The sequence below is a fragment of the Juglans microcarpa x Juglans regia genome, chromosome 2D (assembly GCF_004785595.1).
Source record: "Juglans microcarpa x Juglans regia isolate MS1-56 chromosome 2D, Jm3101_v1.0, whole genome shotgun sequence".
NCBI classification, from domain to species: domain Eukaryota; kingdom Viridiplantae; phylum Streptophyta; class Magnoliopsida; order Fagales; family Juglandaceae; genus Juglans; species Juglans microcarpa x Juglans regia.
In genome coordinates, this window is record NC_054596.1 from 28068470 (window position 1) to 28075089 (window position 6620).

Genomic DNA, 6620 nt, shown 5'->3' on the forward strand with positions numbered 1-6620 from the left:
TTTTTTTTCTATATATTTTGGATTTGGGATTATATATTCACATTTTCTTATTTTTGAAATATGGAGGACAATATCTTTTGATTTTTGTTTGATACATCTTTGTTGTTCCTTTATTCTATGCTTTTAGTAGTTAGGAATGCATAATGTAGTTTGATGTACTTTGTTTAGGATCAATTACATTTACGCTACATTCTTTTAAAGGTTTCTCATAACTGTGAACCACCTTGATCAACTAGTTTAGTTTACAAAAAGGCTGTGACAGAATTTGGATATTTTTTTCCCAAAGCGTTGAAGTGAAAAAATGAATTTAAATTTTCAGTAAATATAAAAGTCAGACCCATTGTGTGGATACTAATGTTGTACATTCATGCCAAGGAACAATATTTCAAGGAACAATTCGTTTTAAGAATCGTGTGTTGTTTTCTATTCTTATATTAAGAGGGGATTGAAAAGAAGAGATTAAACAATAATGAAATAAGAATAGCTGCTAGCTCTAGCAAGAAGCATATAGGAGATCAACTAGTCACAGACAAAGATAGTGCTTTGATATAAATCAACAGATTGTGTGAGACTAATGTTTTATGGTCAAGAACAAGAAAAGGAATAGATATATGTACTATTCCTTTTTCCATTTCTCTTTCTAAAAGAAAATGCTCATCTTCATCCAAAACAAAATAGATATATATGTACTATCCCCAGTAATCGCATTATTATGATTATGGATTTTCCCTTTTTTTTTTTCCTTTTCCTTTTGGTTTGTTTACTTGCTATGAGATTACTTTACAAAATGGCATTTAATCTCTGCTTTTTTTTGTTAATTATTAAAACAATATTATATAAATTAAATATCCATTATGTCTGCTTTTCTTTTTTTCCATACTCTTTGGTTATTAGTGTTTGTTTATTTATCATATTGTGTTTGGTGGTTTTATTACTCAATAACATATGAAAAAAGATTATATGAGTTGTAATTAGTGTTTTTGATATCATACCGGCCACTGATCTGGTACAGGTAATACCTCTGTTTCGTACCGCCCCAAATACCGGGTGTATCGACCTGTACCGGCCGAAACAAATATTTCACCCGGTACACATTCTGCAGCCTGTTTGGATGATATTTTTGTAATTTTAGTAAACATCTAGGGCTTATTTCGAAAAAAGTATGTTTGTTCTAACTTTTGTTTTAATATATATATATATATGATGTTTGTTGTAACTCAAAACTTAAGAACTTATGTTAGCTGTAACTTAAAACTTAAAATTTGTATTGAGAAATATAGAGTTTATGGCTTATTTTGTAGTTATTTTGGAATACAATTAATGCTTGTATATATAATTTATCCAAGTATAAACTATTCCGAAACGGTACACGAAACAGTACCGGTATCGAAATATTACGTTCCAGTGCCTTGATCGGTACGGCCTCTGGTACGGTATTCAAAACTTTGGTTGTAATATCAGTACAACCCAAGGGGTTGCTGGTGACTCCTCGTCTAATCTAGTGGATGTGGAGGAGCATGGAAGTCTTCCAACCCCTTCATCCATATATACACAACATACTACCCGTTCCATCTCGCATTTACCCAAGAAATAAAAAAAAAAAAAAAAAAAAAAAAAAAAGAAAAAAACCACATAGTAACCAATCAGTGGTTTGGGAACACTTTACTAAAGTGTAACCTATTGACCACGATGACTCAAAAGCTCAGTGCAATTATTGCGCTAAGCTATACAGTTGCTACTACAAGAATGGCACTTCATTTACGATACACTACCTCCAGAATGCATGTGAAACTTCTCATCTTAAATTTAAAGGAGTTGGAAAAAGTCAATCATTTAGTATTAAGAGGGATGCGGAGGGAAGAGTGTGTAGCCCACAAGGTCTAGTGAAGTATGATGCATAAAAACTTAGGGTGTCAACCGCTAAGTTTTTTTATTAGGTGTGAATTGCCTTTTAGGCTAGTGGAGAATGAAGGGTTTATTGAGTTCATGGCTGATTTAGAGTCTCAATTTATTTTGTCATCCTGAATCACTTTAAAAAGGGAGTGTATTAAGCTGTATAACGAACAGAAGGTACAACTAAAGAAATTGTTGGATGGTCAAAGAATCTGTCTAATCACCGATACCTGGACATCGATGCAAAATATGAACTACATGTGCATTACTGCACATTTTATTGATTGCAACTGGAAATTGCACAAAAAAATAATAAGGTTTTGCCAAATTCCCAACCATAAGGGCGAAACTATTGGGAGGGTTTTAGACTTGGGGTTGCATAATTGTGAGATTAATAAGATTTTGACCATCACAGTTAATAATGCCTCGTCTAATGATGTTGTTGTTGATTACATGAGGATAATGATAAATGATAGTGATTGTATGATATTGAGAGATGAGTTTTTTCACATGCGGTGTGCTGCCCATATATTGAATTTGATGTTATGGACGGTTTGAGAGATGTTTATGAGTTTGTAACAAGAATTAGAGATGTAATTAGATATGTAAAGTCTTCACCGTCAAGGCTTGTGCGGCAAAGGAAAATATTAGTGAGAGGATGATTTACTTGGATGTTCCTACTAGAGGGAACTCCACATATTTGATGTTGAGTACCGCTGAAAAATACAAACAAGCCTTTGAATACTATTATATGTATGTGGATAGTGAATTTGTGAACTCCACTATTGATGATTGGAAAAAAGCATAGATTTTTATAGAGTTGCTAAAAATATTTTATTATGTTACATTGAACATTTTTGGTTCTTTGTATGTGACGGTTAATGTATACTTTCAAGAACTCTGCACAATTGAAGACACATTAAATGATATGTGCAATAGTCATGATATTATCACTAGGACCATGGGCATAAATACGAAAAGTAAGTATGAAAAGTGTTAGGGTAGCACAGATAGATTCAACTTGATGATATATGTTGCTTTTGTACTTGATCCACGATATAAAATGATAGCAATGAAGTTTTGGTTGAAACAATGCAAAGGGAATGAGTTGGCAGATAGGATAGAGGCCAAGGTTAAACTATTGTTAAGTCGCTTGATTGAACAGTATGACTAGGAGTGTAAAAACAAATCGGTGAATCGGTAAACCAGACCAGACTGGACCAAACCGGTGGGTTTGGTTCGGTATAGAGTTTGGTAAGGTCTGGTATCGGTTTTATTTTTCTTAAAACTGGTCAAAATCGGTTCGGTTCTATTTTTTTTTTTCTAAAACCGAATTGGACCAGTTCATATATATATTATAATTTTTTCTATTGTACATAATTCTTATATATAATATATAATTATATATAAAATAATTTTGTATTATATGATAAATTACTAATTAATATAATATTAAATCTTAAAATCTTATATCACTATAGTCTATTGTCCTAATAGTTATACTAGTATTATATCACTATATATTATAATAGACTATAATATATCACTATATTATATATTACAATATATCATTATAGTCTATAATACAATTATAATATATATTGTAATATGCTACAATATATTATATAATATATATTATCATTATATATTATATAATATAGCATATTAAGATCGGAAAACCGGGCTGGACCTAACCGGATCGAAACTGGTAAAACCAGAAGTACTGGTTTAGGGGGGTAACTAGTGTGGAATCGGTTCTTGAAAATGTAAAACTAGTGCATACCAGACCGGTTACACCCCTAAGTATAACAAATTTCGTGTGGGTAGTGAGAGGAGTTCTAATGTGGCTCAAGGGAGGCCAAACACTACTTCTACTACTATCTGGACTAAATTTGATATTAGGTTAGATAAATACCTTCATGAGCAAGGGTTTATGGAATTTAGATCAGAACTAGATAGATATTTGTCAAAGGGGTGTGCACAAAAATCACCCAGTTTTGATATTTTGGATTGGTGGAGAGTTAATGCCACCAATTATACTGTCATTGCTGAGGTAGCACATGATGTGTTAGCTACTTTTATTTCCACTGTTGCCTCGGAGTCCACATTCGATATTGGAGGACGCATCTTAGATCCTTTTAGGAGTTCATTGTCTCCAGAAACTGTCGAATCCCTCATTTACACTCAAAATTGGTTAATGACCAAACCAGTCAACATCCAGGAGTTGGAAGAATATGTACAGTCGATAGACCTTGAAGGTAAGTTTGAAACTTGAAATATTTTTTTAATATCTATCTATCTCAGTTTATTATATATCTAACTCAAATTTTAATATTTTTTTAGATGATCATCTAGTTTCATCTTCAACAGAGGCTGTTGTGAGTCTTCTTCTTATTCATGCTGAAAAAAATCTAGAGTAAGTGCTTTCTTATTTTTATCAAGAACGTATGTATAAATAGTATACTAAAAGTCGGTAAGTGCTTTATTCTTTAAAATTGGTCATCTAAGTCCATATTTGAATTTCTATCTTTTTATCAAGAAAGTATGTATAAATAGTATACTGAAAGTCATGCTTTTCTGGTTTGATGATTCCACTTTTGCTTAAAATTATTGGTTTAGCTATTGCAGAAAGAATAAATTATGGAAGTGTGAACAGGTACCCGTGCTACAACATGTAAGCATTTCAATGCATCCTAGTGAAGTGGTTGCAATTGTAAGAAAAGATTTCTATTTTACTTTATTTGATTTCTTGCATCCAACAATGAAATTAGAAATACATTATTGTTAAGGTTGATTATTTTTTAAGTCTTCCTCTCTTGTTTCCTCTCAAGGAATAAGAGGAGGAGTGTTATAGTCCGGTAGTGTGGTTGCAGAAGTAAATTACAAAATGGAAGGTCTTGAAGAGAAGTGGGAGAATCTGAGATTAACGGAGGAAGAGAATGAAACTATAGAGCTAGAAGGAGAGGTTCCAGAGGAAGCAAGACGAAAAGGTGAGAGGAGTGTGGTGGGGAAAGTGTGGTCGAAGAGAGTGATAAGAAGGGAGGTGTTGTGCTTGACAATGGGAAAAATTTGGAAGATCAGCAAGGCTGCATCTTTTATGAGGTATCAAAATAATGCTTTTATTATTACGTTTGAAACAGAGGTGGATAAACAAGAAGAAATGGTTGGACGTTCGTGGTTGTTTGATAATTGTTTAATGGTGATGAAGCATTTTGATGTTTACACTCAACCGCAACGGATGGCCTTTGATCATGAAGAATTTTGGTTACAACTTCATCAGTTGCCAATGGCGTTTATGAATAAGGAATGTGGTACACATATTGGCAACTCAGTGGGAAAAGTCATCAACGTAGATGTTCCAGAGGATGGAGTGGTATGGGGAGAATTTGTTCGGGTCAAAGTGGAGATATGCTTAACGAAGAAAATTGCTCGAGGAATGATGATTAATGTACGAGGCAACCGAGAGTGGATTCCTATCCAATACGAAAAGTTACCCAAGATATGTTTCAAGTGTGGCCAAATTGTGCATATTTCAGGTAATTGCTCAGGTGAAGGGGCAAGTCCTCAGAGACAGAAGAAAAAACTGCCCAGTTGGGCCATGGTTACGTGCTGATGCATTACAAAGGATGAGGTCTTATGTACATGCAGAAGGGAGTTTTGTCAGGACTGAAAATAATTCTTCAAGTTCGTACTGGAGAACGACATATCCATTATAGCCACACAACGCCGGGAAGGTACCGCTAGAGCATGGGGTGGCGGAAGGTGGAAGATCGGATTGTAACGTGCCTGCGAAAGATGATGGTGATAGCGCAAATCAAGGGGGAACGATTGTGGACGGACAAAACTAAAATTTGAAATTTAATTTGGATTGTGGTGGGCCTGCGGAAGATAATGGTGATAACGAGAATCAAGGGGGAACGGTTTCATCAAATGTCATGGAGGATAAGCAGGATAACGGTCAAGAGAAAGGGAGTGATAAGGGGGAAGGGAATTACGCTATTTTGAAAGGGAATAAAGAGAAATGGGCTGATGTGGAAATGGGCTTAAATGAAGAAGGCCCAGAACGTGGTTTGTGTGGTGTTGATGGGTCAGTTGGTATTTGTGTTATAGAAGATGCGGGAGACACAATTGAAGCTGCTGTGTATGTAGAGAAAGATAAGGTAGTTGCAGAAATTGAAAATGAAGATGGCAAACAAACTCGAAGTTGGAAGAGAAGGGCTCGAGGGATGGGTACTCGAGCTACTGAAGGGTGCCAGGGAAATAATACCAAAAGATTGTGTGTGGATGTCGGATTCTCTATTGAGAAGCAAAAGAATTCGAAGCGCATTAGAACTGCTCGTGGAAATGCCTCTTAGGAGCTTAAAACAGATTTGGTGGTGGCTACTAGTCAGCCCCACCAAGCTAAAGGATTCTACTAAGCTGGAACTTCTCCAGAAACTTTCTGTGTGCAGTCACAAGTCAGCAGGTTGGATCGAGATGCAAGAGTGAATGAGTTGATTAATGAGGAGAATCACAGATAGAATGAGTAGTTAGTAGCTGAAGTGTTTAATAAGGAAGAGGTAGAGCATATTTGTAATATTCCTATTAGTTTCCTAGGAGGACCTGACAAGAGCTATTGGGGATATACAGGTGATGGGAATTTTCAGTGTAAGAAGTGCTTATTATTCTACTCTAAATCAGAAACATATGAAGCAGGGAGAGTCTTCTATGAAGAGTGGTTTGGAAAA